This window comes from Cibotium barometz, chromosome 51, assembly GCF_041138505.1.
Source record: "Cibotium barometz isolate CiBa-2024 chromosome 51, ASM4113850v1, whole genome shotgun sequence".
NCBI lineage: Eukaryota > Viridiplantae > Streptophyta > Polypodiopsida > Cyatheales > Cibotiaceae > Cibotium > Cibotium barometz.
In genome coordinates this window covers 8000997-8022131 of record NC_141096.1, presented here as the reverse complement: position 1 = coordinate 8022131, position 21135 = coordinate 8000997, and the positions used below count along the sequence as shown (strand labels likewise).

Genomic DNA, 21135 nt, shown 5'->3' with positions numbered 1-21135 from the left:
TAGATTATCTTAGAATTAGCATGGATTAACTTTGGGTTAGTTTAAATTAAAAAGATTAGCTTACGTTTAAAGAGAAGAAAGAGTAATTTCTCATATTTAAGTGATTAGTGGGCATGGTCTATTGCCCTTGGGCATATGAGACCATACTTGTTATATCTGCGAGGCATTGTGTATCTTTGCAATTCATTAACATCTTCTTGTAGAGTCTATGCTATCAAAGCTCCTTGTTAGACACACACAATAATATAATTTAGTATTATTCTCTCTCTCTCTCTCTCTCTCTCTCTCAGATTCTCCAGAGGGGATGCAGCGTCATTTGGATGCATTGCACACATTTGCACAGGACAATGGATTGTCTGTTAACCTTGGTAAAACCAAGGTGATGGTGTTTAACACCACAGCACAGTGGGTTAGGAGGTCAGTACCCACCTTTACATATGGTCAGGAGACAGTGGAGTATACAGATGCATATACTTACCTTGGTGTGGTTATCAGTGGCCCACTATTTTCCTTGAGGAGAGCAGCGGAGACCAGATTGACCAGAGCTTATGCAGCATTGGGGAGACTAGAGAGGATGTATTCGCAGGTTCAGTTTCAGGAACCTCGAACAAAGCTCTGGCTCTTTGACACTTTGGTCACTTCAGCCATGCTGTATGGAGTGGAGATATGGGGACCCTCAGTGGATCACCACAGCCGAGCTGTCATAAACATGCATAAATCAGGCATAAACTCAACCACCCAACCACCCCCGAGCCCAAGGGATGCACACATGAATCATAAATGAAATACATCATACCTCTACCTTGATGTCCCATACCATCAAGAGGTATAACTCCAATCCAATAGCATGTAGCTATAGTGTGAAATGGTAGATGAGTAGGTATGGATCTCTACACAAGAGACCATAGCATAAGCCCAAGCTCCCAAAGCTTCCAAGCCTCCAAGCCCCCAAGCTCCCTTGAGTGTGCCCCATGCCCCTATTATATAGGAGGGCCCTCAAGTGACTCTTGACTTTCCATTTCGCATGTGTGACCCTTGGATGCCTGACCCTAACCTTAACCCTTAAGATTAGTCCTAACCCATGCTCCACTAGAGCTTGTTCCCATGCTCCCATGCTCACAAGCCTAATGTGGGTTAGCCTCCTAGTATATGCACACATAATGTGTATATAACATAGCACACATAATGTACATATAACATACTTCCCCTCTCTCAAAACATTGCACTCTTGCAATGAAAAGAAGAAGAACTGCGTTGAACAATCTCAACCGACTCCCAAGTCGAATTCTCAATTTTCCTATCTTTCCACCTAATTTTAACCTCAGGGATTAATCAACTACAAAGTTTCCTTTCCCTGAATTCAAGTACCTTATCAGGTTCATGTGGAATATAGGATAATTCATCAACTTCAACGAATTCTTGAGGAGTAATTGTGTTATCCTCACCTCCCAGTTTCCCTTTCAATCTATGGATATGAAAGACTGGATGAACTCTAACAATTGGAGATAGTTTTAGTTCATACGCAATCGTGCCAATCCGATGTATAACTCGAAATGGACCACAATATCTAGGAGATAAATTCGAGCATTTTTCCATTGACAAAGTCTGAGAATCTTTAGGAACATTAAAATAAACCAACACTCCTAGTTCAAAAGACCGAGATGAGCGTCCCCTATCAGCATAAAACCGTGCCGTATCATGTGCACTCCTGATAGAATCCCGAGCTTCGGTCAGAATTTCCTGCATATCTCGCAAGAAATCCCTCGATGCATCAAGCTCGATGTCCTTAAGACTGACATCAATAGGTGCCCTGGGTTAGTACCCATACATAAGTATACACGGACTAAAAAATAATAGCCGTAAATTTAAAACTGTTATAGGCAAATTCCATCATTGGAAGATATTTCCCAATATGATGATTTTCTAGAGACATGCACGAAGCATATACTCCACAATCTGATTCATACACTCTGTTTGCCCATCAGACTGCGGATGATCAGAGCAATTCACATTCAAAGTAACTTCCTCGTTGTAAACCTTTCGGAATAAAGTAGGAAAGCATGGCATTATAACAGCAGAAACCAGGGATTCATCGGTGCCACGACATACCCACATCTGCATATGGAATAATCGACGTCTCGAGTTACCCATATCAACATAGAGAGTCATCAATGTCTCGATGAGACACATATGTCCATCCGTAAACCTATCAAGTTGATTGTGTAAATCACCTAAAGTACGGAACTAGAGAAAGAAATGCCAACAACAGAAGAATCCAAATTTCCTTATCCGAACACAACAAGATAAACTTGTTTAAACTCTAAAGAAAGAGATTTCAACAAGTGAAAATGCCGACGAGATTACACTCATCAAAACATGTAGGCTATAGATAAAAGATGTTTATCTAGAGAATGCCCACACTATAACTTCTAGTGAATTTAGAAAATAAGATTGTCTTTGAATGTTGAGATCAACATGCTAAGTGATGTAAGCAAAGCAACAATCTTGAGTCCAAATTATCCCATAAGATAATATATGTGAGGGATCACTAGCGTCCCATACCACCATGATACCACCCATACATACCTTAACAATTTGAAACTCCCTAGTATGCCGTCTAGGAAAATATGAATAAAATCCTGTATAAAAGGAATAAGATGGCCTTATCCAGACTTTCACATACTAAACCTGTCTCTATATACTTGAGACTACATCAAGGAATAACTCCTTCTGAGTATATCATTTAGAAAAGAAATTGAATTATTGGCACCTTTCTAATGATAACTACCCAAAAACACAATAAAGTTAGGGTAGAAAAATAACTCACCTAGATATATAAGCAACTAGGTATCCGAGTTGGAATATATACAATAGTATAAGAAATATACTCCAAAATTATGTGCAAAAAACGAAGGCAAATGCTACCTTCAAAGCACATGTAAATATTCAAAAGATCAAAAGATCCTTATAAAACCATGGATAAAAGCATAGAAGCCCCTCGAATCCATAAACACCATAGTTGATCATAAAAATCAATGCATACCATCTAATGGACATAAATCATGCCAAAAGAAGCATTAAAATTGGTGGCCAACTCATCAATCCGGAGTATATGAACATTGTGTTGTTCAAATAAAACTCCAAATTAAGAAAGTGAAACACATGTGTGTAACACTCAATAAAAAACCCCTAGACACAAGTGAACTAGGCAGTACCTGATGAGTCCATATAAACTTGGAAAACATCCAATAAAATCCACCAAAACAAACCGATCAACTAACCCATGATATAATTTGTCTTAGGCTTAAGAAATTAAGCACAATCCACACTTTAATAAGTGCCAAAATAAATTATCATGGAAAAGTGTCAAAGGTGAAACACACTTTGAACGAAAATTATAGCCATCAAAAGAAATTAAGGAACACGTCCAAAAAGAATGGCTAAACAATGGTAAAAAATCATGAATACATCGTTTAGAATTAATCCAAACATAAATATCCATTAATACGAGGTATAATCGTATTAATAAAATATGCGAATAACCCGCATCTATCTAATGTCAGCACGAGAAAACGTACTTCAACATTAAATAACTCTCGAAAATATTAAATTCTCGAGAAAAAGAATTATCATGATTTTTTTCTAATTTTTCCAAATTTATAGGGCCTCAAAATATAATAATTTTGAATTCCACCAAACCTATCTCATGGCATTCCAAACCTATATTTTTTCAAAAAATTTTTAGCAATTTAATTTGCCAAAATACCATTGATATTTTAAAAATACCAATTTTTAGGATTTCTAAAAATAATTTCAGAATATTCCTAATTTTTCTTGAGAATCCCATCGTTCACGAAATTTCCAATTCCGTTCGACAATTCTCAAATCCAATGAAAATTTTCAATTTTAATGGATTTTTCTAAATTTTTGGATCAAAAAATATAATTTAAAAAGAATTTGAATGGTCACGGGCGCCCGAATGGACACACCACGTGCCAAACATCAACCCCACATTTTTCCAAAATTTAAAATAACTTTTGTCTAATTTTCCACTAATTTTCAAGAATTTTTTAAAATTTTTAAATTATCCCAAACGCATTTAGAATACGAACGGTCAAAAAATTTCGGAATTCCAACGGTTTTCCCGGAATACGGAAAGCCAAAAGTTTTGGGAAAATGAAAAGACAAAAAAAATTCGGAATGTGAAAGGTCAAAGGTTTCCGGAATACGGAAGGTCAAAAGTTTTTCCGGAATTCGAAAAGCCAAAAGGTTTCGGGAAAACGGAAAGCCAAAGGTTTTCCGGAAGATGAAAAGCCAAAAATTTTCAGAGATTTTTCAGAGAATTTTTTCCTCAAATCCCAAATTTTTCAGTATTTTTCAGGTTTTTTCAAGCTTTTTTCTAAAATATTATCAAAAAGCTATTTTTTAAAATAAAAAACTCATTTTTAAAAAAAAATGAAAAAAATAAAATAAAAAAATAAGCTTTTATTAGCTTATATACTGGAATTTGATTTTTTAAGGGGGGGGGGGCGATTTTTTTCGCCCGGCTGCAGCGCAGCTCCCCCCCCCCCCCCCCCCCCCCCCGATCGCCTGCGCGTAGGATTGTGAGAGAGAGAGGAATCTCTTCTCTCCACCCTCTCCACCCTCTCCTCTCCCTTTCTAACTTTCTACTCCCATCTCTTCTCTCTCTCTCTCTCTCTGTTAATCAGAGAGATTAGCTTAATCTTTGATTAAGATTTTTAATTAAACTCCTAATCATAATTAACATTAATTATGATTAATGTTTAATTTAAAAATTTCCTTTTTAAGAGAAATTTCACGGAAAAATGAAGGAAATATCAGATTTGAGAGGCGGAGAGGACCCCACGCACACGGGAGAACAATTTCTGCATCAACACGCTGTCCCCTACTGAATTTCAGTAGAAAATTGACAGAAATTTGATCGCATTCTCGCGGAAAAAACCCGCAAAAAATGTATAAAAATACATTTTTAATCATAAAAATGCTCAAAAAATTCCTAAAAAATTAGGAAAAATTTCTAAAAATTCTAGAAATTCAGGGAATCCATTCTACAAAAATATCCATCATAAACTTTATGGTATTTTTGTAAAAAAATCCATTAATGCTCGATTTTAACCATAAAAAATAGGAAGAAATAGCATTAACTCACGGTATTCCCGCGCAACGTCGATTCGTCCATTGAATTGTAGTTACACACGTTTCAATCACCATATCGATGATCCACGTGCAATTCATCAACACAAATCAACAAAAGATAACATTTTATTAGTAAATATTAAAATTTACTAAAAAAAAATCAACAATTAAATAGAGATTGCTCTGATACCACTGTTAAAACCCTAAGATCTCTCTAGATAATTGTTATGCATAAACATGCATAAATCAGGCATAAACTCAACCACCCAACCACCCCCGAGCCCAAGGGATGCACACATGAATCATAAATGAAATACATCATACCTCTACCTTGATGTCCCATACCATCAAGAGGTATAACTCCAATCCAATAGCATGTAGCTATAGTGTGAAATGGTAGATGAGTAGGTATGGATCTCTACACAAGAGACCATAGCATAAGCCCAAGCTCTCAAAGCTTCCAAGCCTCCAAGCCCCCAAGCTCCCTTGAGTGTGCCCCATGCCCCTATTATATAGGAGGGCCCTCAAGTGACTCTTGACTTTCCATTTCGCATGTGTGACCCTTGGATGCCTGACCCTAACCTTAACCCTTAAGGTTAGTCCTAACCCATGCTCCACTAGAGCTTGTTCCCATGCTCCCATGCTCACAAGCCTAATGTGGGTTAGCCTCCTAGTATATGCACACATAATGTGTATATAACATAGCACACATAATGTACATATAACACGAGCTGGTAGCACTGATGGATGGAGACATATGGAGAGGCCCTTGGTTTCTATGATTTCCCGGATGATTAGGGCCAAGGCCTCTGTACCACATGATATTATCCGTGCAGAGATGGCTGCCTCCCCATTGGTGGTAGAGGCACTCACTCGATCAGTCTCCTTTATACATAGCACTTGGGCTCTCCCTAGAGACAGATATGCTCGCTTAGCCCTGGAGTCTTCACGACAGTTGGCATCACAGGGAGACGGATCATGTTGGTATGCACAGATGACAGCTTGGTTCCAGTTGCATGGCTTTAGTATGGAAAGGCTACCTCCATTTCAGTACTTCCTGGATGCACCCTCCCTCTCTCTCACACGGGCAGAGATTACCAGACTTATCAGGCAGGACTTGATTCAGCTGGACACCAGGAGGACATGGATACAGCCGACACAGGAGCTTGGTACGAAGATGGCTTTCTATAGAGATCATCTTCTCCAGCTCACGCAGGATGGGTTTGTGATTAGACCCAGCTACATGGATACTCATCTTTCTCATGGGGTACGGTGTGTTATTGGTCAGATGCGCACATCCTCACACTAGTTAGAGATTGAGACTGGCAGATTCAGAGGAGTACCAGCTGAGGCCAGGATTTGTCAGCTATGCCAGATGGAGCCAGAGACAGAGTTACATTACATATGTCACTGTCCAGTATATTATGAGATACGAGGCCGTTTTCACTGCCTGTTTAGAGAGGGTTTCGGACCACTTTCTAGAGTCATGAGATACCAGGATCAGAGATGCCTCGGATTATACTTGCTGGAGCTTCGTAGACATAGAGAGGGTCTCTCGAGAGAGACGGGATCAGAGAGGGAGACACACCTACAGAGGCAGATTACAGACTTCTTTCGACCAGAGATTGAGCAGTCAGGCCAGCAGGCATTGCAGCTAGCCCCAGAGTATAGCCGCACTAGAGGTACACTGATTGATCGGGCTATAGAGCTGGGGCGGTCCAGGCGCCCCAAGATGAGAGGCCCATCTAGACACCGGCGGAGACTACAACAGAGGATCAGGACCATACTAGCACGGCATGGGAGACGTCCAGTCAGAGTACTCACCATGGAGGACATTGAGGATATCTGCCATCGACCGATGAGAGACATCTTTGGATAGTGATGTGTATGATGCTTACCTTTGTTGCTAGAGTTTTCCTCCCAGATGTTATCCATTAGGAGCTCCTAGTACCGTACTTTTCCTCACAGTTATTTCAGTTTCAGTTAGTTGTTTTTAGCTTTTCTTGCACAGACATTGTATCAGATCCACCAATTGTTGTAACCTTTTTGGTCTCATAGGTCATTTTGGCCTTTTGAAGACGTTAATATATCATTTCATTTCATTTCATTTCATTTCTCTCTCTCTCTCTCTCTCTCTCTCTCTCTCTCTCTAGGCCGAGTTCGGTCTTTTGGAAGACGTTAATAAAATCTCTCTCTCTCTCTCTCTCTCTCTCTCTCTCTCTCTCTCTCTCTCGTGCGCGCGCATCAAGTTCTTTATGTTGTGAAGTGCAAGTCCTAGTTTTCTTATATAATGTGCCATTTGCGATCATTGTTGAAACCCAATATCCAAGGTGTGATGGGGAGCTCATCCAAGGTGTGATGGGGAGGCTGAGGCCTTGAACTCGTGTGTAAGGTGAGCACAAAAACTGCTCATGGCCTTCTCAACAAAGAGGAAGAAGAGGGGGCCAGGGGGAAGCTCTCTCCCACTAGTGAGCAAGAAATAACGAAGCGCTCACCTCTGAAGGGAGCTAAAGAAGCTCAGCTGAAACAGTTAGGGTTTCATGTGGGAGACACACAAAGAGAAGAAGGGAGAGAGAGAGAGAGACATGTGGGGATAAGTCAACTCACAAAAGTATGAGTGTGTGACTCCCCTATCACACATGTATATTTGCTCTAGTACACATAGTGCACTTAGTACATTAAAAGTACTAAGTGTACTATGTACTATAAAACTTATGGGCTTGTACACACTATAAGGGTGGGCATAATGCCTTTACCCCAACAACCTCCCACTTAAAGGCAAAGTGTCCTTAAATGAAGAAAAAGAAAAAATCAGCATGTACATGATAATATACAAGGCCATATCAAGGCTGAAACTGGCCTCATCCAATGCCCGTCAAGTGTCTGCAATGAGCAAACCGCTCTGGAGGCAAACTCTGTCAACAGATCAGCCGGGTTGTCATCCGTATGAATCTTGACAAGCTGAATCAGCTTGTTCTCTATCACCTCTCTGATAAAGTGATACTTCACATCCACATGCTTCGTCTTTGCATGAAAGACAGGGTACTTTGCCAACTGGATGGCACTCTGACTGTCACAATGCAACAATGGAATATCCCCTGTATAACCCAAATCAACCACTAACCAAGATAGCCATAATGCCTCCTTGCAAGCCTCTGTGGGGCTGCAATATACTCGGTCTCTGTAGTAGATAAGGCAGTGCACTTCTGCATCCTGGATATCCATGACACAGCACCTCCTGTGAATGTAAACACATAATCGGTAGTAGGCTTCCGGTTATCAGGATGACCGGATAATCCGAATCCGTGTAACCATGCACTAATGCATCTTGTTTGCCAAAGCAGATGCACATATCCTGTGTGCCCTTCAGGTATCTCATGACACCTTTCACTGCTTCCCAATGCTTCTTGCCAGGGTTGGCCATGTATCTAGTAACCACTCCCACTGCAAATGCAATGTCCGGCCTGGTAGCAACCATGGCATACATGGGACTGCCACAAGCTGAAGCATACGGAATCTTGGCCATATCAGCCCTGTCACTATCCGACTGTGGGCTGTCCATAGCACTGATTTTCACATATGGAGGCAAAGGAGTACTAGTCTTCTTCCCCCCTTCCATATTGAACCTTTGCAAAACTTTGCCAATGTATTCCTTCTGAGACAAATACAAAACATGCTAATTTCTCTCCCGAAGTATCCACATACCCAAAATGTGATTTGCATCACCTAAATCCTTCATATCAAAGGTCTGATGCAGCCTCTTCTTTAAGGCATCCATCTCTTTACGAGATTTCCCGGCAATCAACATATCATCAACATACAAGATGAGGATTAATAGACTGCCATCGAAAGCTTTCTTGGTGTATAAGCAGTGATCCATGTCACTCCTCCTGAAATCCTGGGATTTCATGAATGTATCAAGTTTATGATACCATTTCCTTGGTGCCTGTTTAAGCCCATAAAGACTCTTTTTCAGCTTGCATACAAGCTTCTCCTTTCCATTCACTGCATAACCCTCTGGCTGTTGCATATATATCTCCTCATGGAGATCACCATGAAGAAAAGCAGTCTTCACATCCATCTGAATCAAATCCAGATCATCATGAGCAACCAAAGCTAATACAGCTCTAAGTGTGGTCATTTTGACCACTGGAGAGAAGATCTCATCAAAGTCCACACCATATTCCTGCTTGAAGCCCTTAGCCACTAACCTGGCTTTATATCTTGGCTTTGCATCAGGTGCGACTTTGAGCTTGTAAACCCACTTGCATGGCAAAACCTTCTTGCCTGTAGACAAATGCACCAACTTCCATGCTCCATTTTTGTGCAGGGAATCCATCTCTGACTTCATAGCACGCTCCCAAAGAGCCTTGTCTGCCCTCTATAAAGCCTCCTTATAACAAGAGGGCTCCCCACAGACAGTGAGCATCAAGTAGTCAACCCCTGGAACAAACCTGTCAGGGGGTCTGGAGGGTCTTGTGGACCTCCGTACCCAATGACCATCATTTGCAGGTTGCTGTCCAGCCTGCATAAAACCTATTGGTGGCTCCTGTTCCATGCCATAAGGTTGAAAGATCATGCCCGGTATCTCCTCTAACTGTCTGATATCCATAGGGATATCTTCTGCCATCTCTGGCTGTCCATTTGGACCATTTTCAGCACCATTTAAGGGCTGGTTTTGTTGCTGTAATGGCTGATTTACAGCCCTTGGTTGTTGTCCATGATGTCCATCATCATCAAAGATGACTCTGCCAGGCTCCTGTTGCCTTGCAGGCTCCTTATACATGCATGTTTACAGCCCTTGGTTGTTGTCCATGATGCCCATCATCATCAAAGATGACTCTGCCAGGCTCCTGTTGCCTTGCAGGCTCCTTATACATGCATGTTTCATAAAAAATGACATCATTGCTGCGTATAATCTTTCTATTCACTGGATCCCAAAGTCTATACCCCATTTCACCTCTGTCACCATATCCTAGGAATATGCATTTGTGAGACTTAGGATCAAGTTTGGTGCGTATTTCCCTGCGTATGTGCACGTACGCAACGCAACCAAACACTCTCAAGTGCTTGTAGGACGGAGGCTTCCCTGTCCATACTTCCTCTGGCACTTTCCCACTAAGCCTCGTGTTAGGTGACCTGTTTATAAGATGAACGGCTGTCATAATAGCTTCAGCCCAAAAACCATGAGGTAACGCAGCATGTGACAACATAGAACGGACCTTCTCCTGAATGGTCCTGTTCATCCTCTCTGCTGTCCCGTTTTGTGGAGGATCATAAGGAGCAGAGAGCTCCCTCTTGATGCCTTTAGCATCACAAAAGTCCTGAAACTGTTTGGACATATACTCTCCACCATTGTCGGACCGCAAAGCCTTCAGTGTTTTGCCAGTTTGATTCTCAACATGAGCAACAAACTTCTCAAACACTGAGAATGTATCAATCTTCAAACGAAGAGGATAAACCCACACCTTGCGTGTGGCATCATCAATAAAAGACACAAAATATTTTGCCCCTCCCAAAGAAAGCTGAGGCATTTCACATACATCTGTATGCACAAGCTCTAACTGAGCATCTTTCTGTCCAAGAGCTTTCTTGTGGGGGCACTGGAGTTGCCTGCCATATATACAATGCTCACAAAACTGAAAACTTGAGAACTTTAGAGAAGGCAAGTAACCAAAACGAGACAATTGCTCCATTCCTTTGACACTCATGTGTCCCAACCGGCTATGCCACACAGAGATTTCCGGCAGCTCGGTTGCATTTACATTAGCATGGTGACAAACACCAGCATGCATGAAGTAAAGAGTGCCCACCTTAGAGCCTCTGGCAACAACCAGTGAGCCCTTACTAATCTTCCACTTTCCACTACCAAATGTGGTAATAGAACCAACATCATCAAGCTGTCCAGTAGAAAACAAGTTCTTCTTGATCTCAGGCACATGCCTGACATCATGGAGCATAAGCTGTGAGCCATCTGAAAACACAACCTCACATCACCTCTGCCAAGAATCTGGCATGCATGGTTGTCACCCAAATAAACTACTCCTTCATTGCCGGAAGTATACTTGACAAACAAGTCTCTGCGACCTGTGACATGAAAGGAGGCACCTGAATCAATGATCCATGAGTGCATACCATGACCATCTCCTGCATGGAGTGAATGGGCATCAAGTGAAGACATGAATAGGACTTCATTCTCACTGTCACCTGCATGTGACACATTGACTTCTTCAATCTTGACTCCACTTTTGCCCTTTGGCTTTGCATCTTTGGCTTCATCTTTGTCTTTGTCTTTTCCTTTACCCTTTTCCTTTTGATCATTCTTCCATTTGCAGCATTGCTTTTTGAAATGTTCCTTCTTGCCACAATAATGGCATTCCAAGTTCTTTTTGGAGCGGGACTTGCTCCTTCCCCGTTCTTGGCTTTTACCCCTTTGCTGCTGGGATCTCCCATGGGCATTCATTGCATTGGACTTTCCAACAGAGTTGTTCTTCCTGTTCATCTCCTCTTGAAGGAAAGCACTCTCCACATCTGCATATGACAGCATAGCATTTGAATTGCTAGTGGCTGTCCTGAATGTGTCCCAACTCTCTGGCAAAGTGCATAAGAGAAAGGTGGCTTTGAACTCATCGTCCATTGCCAACTTTTGATTGATGACCTGGCTGACAACACCATTAAACTCATTTAGATGGGCTGTCATAGACGTCCCTTCCTTCATTTGAAGACCTATGAGTTTCTTCAACCAATACACTTTGCTTGAGGTTTTTTGCTGGGCATACAAGTCCTGCAATCTTTGCCACATTCCCCAAGCTGTCTTCTCTTCACGGAAAAGTAAAGAGTCTGACACAGACAATATGATGGTGGATCTTGCTAGCTCATCCATATCTTCCCATTCTTCAGCAGTAAGAGAAGCGGGCATTACACCCCTTTCTTTGATGGGCTTGTGCTGCTTCTTCTGGAGCAACACATTATAGCACTGGGTTTGCCAAATGTCATAATTATGTGAGCCTTCAAGCTTTTTGATGTGAAGCAATGAAGAGCTCTCACCTGTGGTTGCCATAGCAATATGTAACCTTTGACACAGTCAATGCCTGACTCCCTGCAAGATGTGCAAACACTGCACCAAAAGCACACAAAGTGCTCACAGTTGTTCTCCCAAAGTTTATCTCCCACTACGGAAGCACGAATGCAACTCTCCTCCCACTGAATGTGATAAAATCACCAAAATCTGGTTGCTGCAGATTTATGACAGCACCTTAGATGTGCTCTGTTCCCCTTCCAAAATACTGTACAACAGTACTAAGTGCTCACCAATGATGTACCAAACCTGTACCGGCAAGTACAGCAGTTGAAAAATGAGCCTTTTCCTCACTCAAATCAATGTACAGTCATGCCAAAACTTGTACAAAGTTGTACCAAATCTGTACCAATAAGTACAGTAGCAATAAATGCTCTCCTGGCTGTCCAAATGAGTGAAAATCAGACCTTGACAGTCCCCACCATTGCATACAACAGTCCCGGACAGAAATTGGGCAAAAGCCCCTTGACTGCAAGTGTATTTCTGAGTGTTCAAGGCATAAAAGTCTTCCCTGCTACTTTGCCAAGCTCAACAAGCACAGAATCTTGAAAAGCCCCTTGATTCAAGATCAATTTCTGATCATGAATGGTACATTAATGCACATGAAGGCATCCAGAGTCTTCACAATGCTTCCCCCTGGCCACATATACATCCAATACATAAAAGCCCCTTGATTTACTGGCACATTGAGTGCTTGACAGGCATCAACACATTGCCCAAAGCATCAAATGCCAGTGCCTGCATGCAAATCAACCCAATTGGCACAAAAGCCCTTTGATTTGTACTCCAATTTCCTGCAATTTAGCCCCGAATGTGAAATTACTCACATCATACAGCATGTATGAATGCCCAATGGCACAATTATATCAAAAGCCCCAAATGTTAACACCCAATTTCCTGCCAATTGACCCGGAATGTGACCAATGTCACCCAATGTTGCCAATTGTGCTCAAATCTGAGCCATTAGGACTTGTACCTGCTCAATTGATGATAATGGACATGCAAATCCCAAATTTGATGATAATGGACATGCAAATCTCAAAATTGATGATAATGGACATGCAAATCGCAAAATTGAACCTCTGAAAATTTCTGATTTTTGTTGCAGGAAAGGGGGGGGGGGGGCGTCGTATTTGCTGACTTGTGTAGCCGAGTTCACAGGCTGCAATGAGCGAACTTTGAGCTACGCATGCGGGAGCTAATGACGAAGAGGTGGTTACCGGACTGAGTCGTAGACGGCAGGCTGCAAACGCAGGCGGCGTGGGAGAACCGGCAACGTGCAGACGAGTAGGGCGACTATACCTTGGAGCCGGCAGCGGCGACTGTGCAGCAGACGGGCAAGGGCTGATGTTGGGAAGTCACAGACAGCGGAGTGGAGTGGTGGATGAGGAGGAGCTGAGCCTGCATGAGGCGAGTTGCACTATCGAGGTCGGCGACGATGGAACAGAGCCTCTCCCGTACGGCGCCCGACTCCTCCAGCTGCGCGCGAAACTCCTCAAACTGCCGGTCCATAGACACTACAGACTGTACATGATGGGCTTGTTTGCCAGCGTACACAGTAGTACAATGTGCCCTTCTTCCCCCCACAGAGCAGTAGTAGAAACACCCACACAGCCGATGTCGCTTTGAGTAGTTGGAGAGAAATGCCCACCTTCCCTTCGTGCTAGCTCTGATACCAGTTGAAGGGAGCTAAAGAAGCTCAGCTGAAACAGTTAGGGTTTCATGTGGGAGACACACACAGAGAAGAAGGGAGAGAGAGAGAGAGACATGTGGGGATAAGTCAACTCACAAAAGTATGAGTGTGTGACTCCCCTATCACACATGTATATTTGCTCTAGTACACATAGTGCACTTAGTACATTAAAAGTACTAAGTGTACTATGTACTATAAAACTTATGGGCTTGTACACACTATAAGGGTGGGCATAATGTCTTTACCCCAACAACCTCTTGCCTCTGAATAAGGTTTGTGTGATCAAGAGAAGGGAGTTCTTCAAGGTAGCGGGTGGTCGGAGGTGCACGCGCTTTCTCTAGTATAGGTTCCTTGTATATATGAGAGGCAGCAAAAGAAGAAAAAAATACGCTTCTTGTGTATAACTTTGATGAGGAGTTATTATTAACATCATTTATCCACTTCTTTAGTAAACTCTCCTTTAAGTGAGAGACAATGGAGAAGTTATGTTCATGTTCTTGTTTCTTCTTCTTTTTCAACGTTTCTCTCTTGAAGTCATATTTTTTAATAGAAAAGTACTATAGTATAAGTAGGACAAGGAGTATTAATTTGGTCGAGGTTTGCAATCACTAACAATGTAGGTGGGTTTTATTCATGTGATGGGTGGGACAAGAAAAAGGTGACCCACACCATGTTGAGTTGACTTGTTCCTCTTGCTAGTACCAAACCAATAGTTTGATGACCACATCACAAATCTACTTACACTTCTATTTTTGTTTTCCCTTTTTCTCTACTTATTACGTGCTCCAATTGATGGTGGCTAATCTATCTTCTTTAAGTTTTTTAAGCTCAAGTACTCACTATCAAGCATGGTTGTTTCTCGTACCGGTACGAACCTATCCGTACTGTACGGTACGACCCTCCCAAACTTGAGAAAAAAATTCCAAATGCTAAAAAAAAATATAAATCATGCTCAATGAAGATCCCAAATGCCTGCAATACTTTGCAACTTTCGTGTCCACTCAATATACCTAAAAACTCTGGCAAGGTAGACTGGTAGTGTACACTTGATTAGTAGGACGAGAGAATCTTGCTACATCACTTGGAGATCCCTGGTATAGGTAGGCTAGATAGTCAGATCCTCAAGTTATGCACGAGGGAGGATATTAGGACAGGGCCATTTTGATCTATAGAGGAGTTCCTAAACCTATCACCCTAGATGCACTGTCCGTATTTGTGCAAGGACGGTCCCTTAGTCATAAACGCTACACTGGGAGACCTTTGGTATTGCATTATCCATGCATGCTCTTTTTTGGAGACAATTGGGAGATCCAATTAGGAGAGACACATCTCCATGTTCTAGTTTCTCAAGCACTATAGACTCCTTCCTCCCTCCCCCCCCCTCTCCAACCTTTTCTCATATTCAAACTTGAAGCTCCATAGTTTGTAAATGTTAAAAAAAATGTATTTTATCGTACGGTATCCCAAAATTTCATATCGTAACAAAAATTTCCGTATGGTTTGTATCATATGGTATGGTATTTTCGTATCGTGACAACTATGCTATCAAGATGCAAGCTGTATATAGACTTTACTATTCCTTGCTTGAAAACTTGAGTATATGGATGGAGAAGAGATGAATTTTTTTGTGGCATGAAGATGACATGGTGATGAAAATGAGGTGGTGATGAAGTGAAGTGAAGATGACCATGCAGTAAAGTCAAATGAAATGAGCTGATTTGAGGTGAGGTGAGGTGAAGTAAGATAAATTGAAGTGAAGTGACATAAAATAAAGTGAAGGGTGCTTAAACAAGCTATGACTACTCTACTCGTGCTTTTCTTTTCTTCTCTTACAAAAGGCATTCTTCCTTGTCCCTATATCTTCTCCACACATGGAAGAACTCAATGGGAGATCTTTCTACCATTCAACATCTACAAGAGATTGTACAACCCCACTTTTTTTATTTAGCACACCCCCAAGGTATCTCCTCATTCCTCATGCTTATCTTCATGTCATCTTCCTATCTTCACTTGCACTAAAGGAGGATTATTGAGTAGCAATAGTTTACATTTCCAATTCCTTGCTATAAGTCTCACTCTTGTCCTGTTCCTATTTCCTTGTAAAAAATATCACAAAAATCCTTTCTTTAATGGTTGCTATTACCCTTGCAATTACAATCCAAAAGCCTCACAAAAAGCGTTTGTATGATCTTATTTAAAAAAAAAAAGAATGATGAATTGTAGCTATTCCATTCCTCCCAAAATTTTCATGTTCACAAGTAAAAGAAAAACAAAGAGGGAGGAGAAAAACCCTTTTTTTTTTCTTTAATCATGTGTCATGCCATCCTAAACAAGAAGAACATTAAAACAAACATACAACCCACAATCACTAATGTCAAAAGTTTAAGTCGTGAGATTTAGAAAATAAACAAGAAGATAAAACTCATTACAAGGAGAAGCTTCCGCCCCCCCCCTCCTCGCGCTGCAGCCTGCACGCCCTTCCCCCTTCCCGCCCTCGCGTCTGTTCCCTGCCTGCCCTGTGTTTCTGCCGCCCTCGTGTATGCTCTCTCCCCTGCCTGCTCTTCTTGCGCCCCCCCGTCCCAGCGCTGTAGCGCCCGCCGCCCCCTGCTCCTCTCCTTCGTGCTCCCCTCCCTTCTTTAGCGCCCCGCCCCCCTCCGCCAGCCTCCGCCCTCTCTTCCTCCCCACCCCCTTTCGCGTTGCTTCCACCCTTCCCTGTCCTTTTTTTTTCGCCGCCGCCTTACTCCCCCTCCCCTTCTTTCTGCTTCTTTCCGTTCCTTGGGTTTTTTTTTCTCTGCCTTCCGCCTTTCCCCCTCCGCCTTTTGTGCAGCTCGGTTCTTGCAGGACTCTCCACATTCGCTCTGCCTTCGACATAGCTTCAGGCACTGATGGAGGCTCCTCCCGCCCCACCTCAGAGGGACTCTTCCGCAGCCCCCTCGCCCGCCCCTGAGGATACCCCTATCAGGCTTTCTCTTTCGCCAGAAGAGGAAGCCAGCCTCGCCGCAGAGGTGGAACGCCTCCAGGCACATTCCACCATCTGTCGTATAGTCGGCACTCGCTTCAGCAGAGGGGAGATCCGGGATCTTCTCCAAGCCCGCCTTCTTGCAGATGTGGGCAAGATCCTGGACGTTCAGTTACTGGGCCATGGACACTACCAGATTGAGTTCAAGACAGCCCAGAGCGTTGCCTAGATCTAGCCATGAGTCCCCTTGACATCAGGGGTGCTTAGGCATTCTTCAGACCTTGGCAGCATGGCTTTGACCCAGTAGCGGCCGAGCAGGGAGAGCGCCTATTCCATGTTACAGTTTGCTTCCCTGGACTCCGTCGTGTGAGTACCTTCCGCTCCTTTCTAGGCTAGGAGCATTGGTGGACTTGGTGCTTGAGACTGGCCCCACAGCAGCTTCAGTGGTCGCTAGAGCAGCTGGGCTACCTTCGGTCAGAGTTTTGGTTCCTGACATCTCCTCCCTTTCGAAGGTCATTCAGCTACCTAGGATAGGGGGGGATGGATTGATCAGAGAGTGGAGTTCTCGGGGCTTCCGAACCAGTGTTTTATCTGCGGTCGGCCACATGGCCAAGGCCTGCCCTCACAGGAGACCCTGACCTTCACCGCAGCAGTAGGCCCCCGATGGCCCGTCCACAGATGCGGCTCAGCCTCCGGGACACCTGCTCAGCCCACAGAGACCTCGGAGTGGCAGCCTGGACAAGGGTGGCAGGCCTTCTGCAGTCTCCCAGAGGAGATCCAGGTGGAGAGGCTGAGTCACTTTAGAGGGGGGCTGATTATGAGGGATGACATTCAGGAGGCACTCACAGAGGAGTGGTTCACGCCTCTCGAGCCAGTGGCCCCATGGTGGATGGGAGCCTTTACACAGTTGGAGATCCTGATTGCTGTCAGAGCTTGGACTGAGGATGGTAGATGCCTCTACTATGAGATCCAGGATGAGGGCAGACTTTAGAGAGTGGAGGCAGAGTCGCCTTTGGTTGCAGAGTGCATCTTGGAGAGGATACGGGTAGTGGCCGCCGCTTCCCGGAAGTGGCATATTGATCCAGACCCTGCAGATGTGGACTCTGATTGGCGCATATGGGCATATGCAGCGCGTCCCTTGGCCCGGTTCCAGTGGGACCCTGGTGAGTACGAGTGGCATGATCCTTATGCATCCCCCGCCGAGGCCACAGAGATCACCTTTTTCCAGTACACTGTTCGGTTGGGGAGACATTTTTTGACGGCGAGGAGGATGGTCTCTCCAGCTGCATCGGAGCATTGGCGGCTACAGGGACTCTCAGAGGAGTTCTTGGAGGATTTTTGGACTAGGCTCTGGGCTAGTCGATAGGCACGCAGGATCTCGACTTTCCAGTGGCTGGTCGCCCACATGGGCTCTGTAGTTGGCACTTGGCTTGTCTACAGTGGTCTTCCGGCGACCTGCGTCCGATGCGGCCACCCTTTGGAGACACAGAGACATTGCCTATGGGACTGTCCTCAGGCGCAGCAGATTTGGCTGCGGATGCTGCGCATTCTGGCTCCCCTCTCTCCAGAGGGCATGTACACGTGGGGTGCCGCTGCTTGGTCGACTTCGTCAGGGCCTGCTCTGGGATATGAGACGGAGCAGGACAGCTAGGCCATCAGATTCATTAGGGGCCAGCCTATGCCTATCAACTTTTTTTTTTCCTTGAGAAAAGATCCTTTCATTAGTTATATAAAAAACGCCCGTAGGGCTACAAAAGATCCTCTCCTGCTCATAAGAAAACAGAGCAGAGAGCCAAGCAAGGTAGCCTGGGAGACTCTCCCTAAGTGCTGAAAAGTACAAGTATCAGTGCAAAGAACTGAGGGACTATATCATACAATAGGAGGGGGGAAAAGCCAAACAGGTGGCCTGTAGTGCCAGCGGGGGGACCCCGCGTGTAGGGTATAGAACGGGCCGCCGCGCCAAGTGGTGTGAAAGGCCTAGCGCCGCAAGATCGCCTCATCCGCCGAGTCGCCCCGGATACGGTCATACTGTCCTCGCGGGGTGTGGATCAACTCCTGCCAAATCCCCCGAACAGTCTCTAATGGTGGCTCCAATCTCCCCTCAAAGGCCCTGAAACACTGGGCCCTCCAGGTGAACCAGATGGTGAGGCTGCTGAGGAGCTCCCATCGTAGATCCCTCTCCTGTGTCCAGCCGCCGGCGGACGAGAAATCCGGTGAAGGAACAAGGCGAGGCTGGCCCCTAATGAATATGATGGCCTGGCTGTCCTGCTCCGTCTCATAGCCCATAGCAGGCCCTGATGAAGTCGACCAAGCAGCGGCACCCCACGTATACATACCCTCTGGAGAGAGGGGGGCCAGAATACGCAGCATCCGCAGTCAAATCTGCTGTGCTTGAGGGCAGTCCCATAGGCAATGTCTCTGTGTCTCCATAGGTGGCCGCATCGGACACAGGTCGCCCGGAAGACCGCTGTAGACAAGCTAGGTGCCAACTGCAGAGCCCCTGTGGTGAGCGACCAGCCACTGGAAAGTTGAGATCCTGCGTGCCTGTCGACTAGCCCAGAGCCTGGTCCAAAAATCCTCCAGGAACTCCTGTGACAGTCCCTGTAGCCGCCAGTGCCCCAATGCAGCTGGAGAGATCATCCTCCTCGCCGTCAAAATATGTCACCCCAACCGAACAGTATACTGGAAAAAGGTGATCTCTGTGGCCTCAAGGGATGCATAAGGATCATGCCACTCGTACTCGCCAGGGTCCTACTGGAGCCGGGCCAAGGGGCGCGCTGCATATGCCCATATGCGCCAATCAGAGTCCACATCTGCAGGGTCTGGGTCAATATGCCACTTCTGAGAAGCGGCGGCCACTACCCGTATCCTCTGAAAGATGCACTCTGCAACCAAAGGTGACTCCACCTCCACTCTCTAAAGTCTGCCCTCATCCTGGATCTCATAGTAGAGGCATTTGCCGTCCTCAGTGCAAGCTCTGACAGCAATCAGGATCTCCAACTGTGTAAAGGCTCCCATCCACCGTGGGGCCACTGGCTCGAGAGGCGTGAACCACTCCTCTGTGAGTGCCTCCTGAATGTCATCCCTCATAATCAGCCCTCCTCTAAAGTGACTCAGCCTCTCCACCTGGATCTCCTCTGGGAGACTGCAGAAGGTCTGCCAGTCTCCAAAACTACGTGCTCGGCTTGCCACCAATGCTCGGCCTGCCACCAATGGTCCCCAGGCTAGACGAGGCCGAGAACCCAGTATATGACCCTGCTCTATGCGAACTGCTGGGCTCCAAATGAGCGGCTGTCTGACCCGCTCCTCATCACAAGGTCTCTGAGAGAGTCCCGGTCTCAGCAACTCCCAAACTCTCAGGATGCTCAAGGCAAATCTGTCCTCCCATCCTCTACTGAGGCCTGTCCTCCTCATCTCTATGAAGATCCATCGCATCTCTGGTGCCCAAGTGTCCCTTGCTGGGGAAGCCCGAGCCTACTGCCGTTGAAAAAGAAGCTCTTTCCAAGGCTCAGCGCCTGGAAGCAGCCCCCGAACAATAAGCTTCCCCAATAGGCCTCTACTATGATCAACTGGATCTATAATGCCCAAGCCTCCGTGGGCCAACGGAAGTGTAATAACTGCCCAAGCACCTTAGCCCGGGCTGGCTGACCATCCCGCCTAGACCCAAGTAAGTTCCTGATCAGCCTCTGTACCTGGCTGATGCAAGAGCTCGAGAAGATCCAGCAAGACGTGATGTACCACATGGTCGCTAAAAGCACCTGATTTGCCACCACCACCCTCCCAGCCAAGGATAGCCGAGCTGTACTCCAATACAAAAGCTTCTTCCGAATGCTCAGAAGAAGCGGGGCAATTTACTGCTCAGGTGACAAATCTAGTCCAATCTGGCATCCCAAATACCGCACTGCTGTGCCAGGAGGAATCCATCTAAAACCCGGGGCCGGAGTGGGAGCGCTACTGATCCAAAAGGCCACTGTCTTGCGCCAATTGATCAATGCTCTCGAAGCTGCACTAAAAACCTGGAGCGACTGCTCTGCCCGCTGAAGATTGGCCTCCTGGCCATGCAAAAATAAACCCGTGTCATCAGCAAACTCAGCATCGAGCAGGTTCTCCCCCCGACTGGGAGCTGGAGTCCTCTCAAACCAACCTCCTCTGCCGTCAGATACATGCTCATAGCCTCAGCAAAGAAGAGAAAAAGAAACGGGGCGAGAGGACACCCCTGACGGACTGATCTGGTCAACTCAAAACTCG

The 21135-nt window shown here is 45.0% G+C and overlaps 1 protein-coding gene and 1 pseudogene across 3 annotated transcripts in view; one reads left to right on the top strand and one right to left on the bottom strand.

The window, feature by feature from the left end:
* The window catches only part of LOC147609274 (solanesyl diphosphate synthase 2, chloroplastic-like), a 139281-nt gene that overhangs the window by 21262 nt on the left and 96884 nt on the right, over positions 1-21135 (top strand). The gene's annotated exons all lie outside the window — the stretch shown is intronic.
* Positions 11197-20301, bottom strand: LOC147609277 (uncharacterized; annotated as a pseudogene).